Here is a 1588-nt window from a genome sequence, read left to right as displayed (position 1 = left end):
GTGTTAGTGTTAGGGTTAGACTTAGCTTTAGGGGTTAATACATTTATTAGAATAGCGGTGAGCTCCGGTCGGCAGATTAGGGGTTAATAATTGAAGTTAGGTGTCGGCGATGTTAGGGAGGGCAGATTAGGGGTTAATACTATTTATGATAGGGTTAGTGAGGCGGATTAGGGGTTAATAACTTTATTATAGTAGCGCTCAGGTCCGCTCGGCAGATTAGGGGTTAATAAGTGTAGGTAGGTGTCGGCGACGTTGTGGGGGGCAGATTAGGGGTTAATAAATATAACATAGGGGTCGGCGATGTTAGGGGTAGCAGATTAGGGGTACATAGGGATAACGTAGGTGGCGGCGATTTGCGGTCGGAAGATTAGGGGTTAATTATTTTAAGTAGCTTGCGGCGACGTTGTGGGGGGCAAGTTAGGGGTTAATAGATATAATACAGGGGTCGGCGGTGTTAGGGGCAGCAGATTAGGGGTACATAAGTATAACGTAGGTGGCGGTCGGCAGATTAGGGGTTAAAAATTTTAATCGAGTGGCGGCGATGTGGGGGGACCTCGGTTTAGGGGTACATAGGTAGTTTATGGGTGTTAGTGTACTTTAGGGTACAGTAGTTAAGAGCTTTAGAAACCGGCGTTAGCCAGAAAGCTCTTAACTCCTGCTATTTTCAGGCGGCTGGAATCTTGTCGTTAGAGCTCTAACGCTCACTGCAGAAACGACTCTAAATACCAGCGTTAGAAAGATCCCATTGAAAAGATAGGCTACGCAAATGGCGTAGGGGGATCTGCGGTATGGAAAAGTCGCGGCTGAAAAGTGAGCGTTAGACCCTTTCCTGACTGACTCCAAATACCAGCGGGCGCCCAAAACCAGCGTTAGGAGCCTCTAACGCTGGTTTTGACGGCTACCGCCGAACTCTAAATCTAGGCCTGAGTCATTACCAGATGGTACAAGCATCTCTCTCTGAGTAAGTTCTATGTTTAAAATGCTGGTGCATGGTGCATACTTAAATACACATTTGAAACAGCTATAGCTTTAATTAGAAGCATTTTTGCTAATACATGTACGTTACAAAAATTCTTCTATTCAAAACTAAAATGCATCCATGTGGATTCCAATTTTGGCTGGAATGACCCTTTAACTAAGATGAATCAGTGCTAAACCACCTCAAGGGAGTAGAAAAGGGCAGACTACCCCAGTCTCTTTCATTAACTGCACTGCACATATTAGTATGTGATTGGTTAGCAAGGGTTCTTTTGCTCTGCGGGACAGGGAAATTAGTGCAAAGAAAAAACAAAAATAATATGCTCATTTGTCAAAATAAAACTGCATTATTCATTGCAAAATTCTTCTCAGATATGAAGGTACCTTATCATGCCAACTTACAATTTGTGTTTAATGTCCCTTTAAGTATAAACCATTGCTTAGTCCTTTTTATTACATCAATGAAGCAGACTGTTTTATTTCTCTTTAACAAGGGGGAGAATGAAAATACCTACCTCGGGTGGAAATGACTGGTAAACATTGTTATATGATACAATCTAACGTCACAGATTTCATCTATAACCCATTCTACAACTGCTGGGAATGCGGT

The sequence above is a fragment of the Bombina bombina genome, chromosome 11 (assembly GCF_027579735.1).
Source record: "Bombina bombina isolate aBomBom1 chromosome 11, aBomBom1.pri, whole genome shotgun sequence".
Classification (NCBI taxonomy): Eukaryota; Metazoa; Chordata; class Amphibia; order Anura; family Bombinatoridae; genus Bombina; species Bombina bombina.
The sequence above is the reverse complement of the archived record's forward strand: the minus strand, read 5'-3'. Positions refer to the sequence as shown.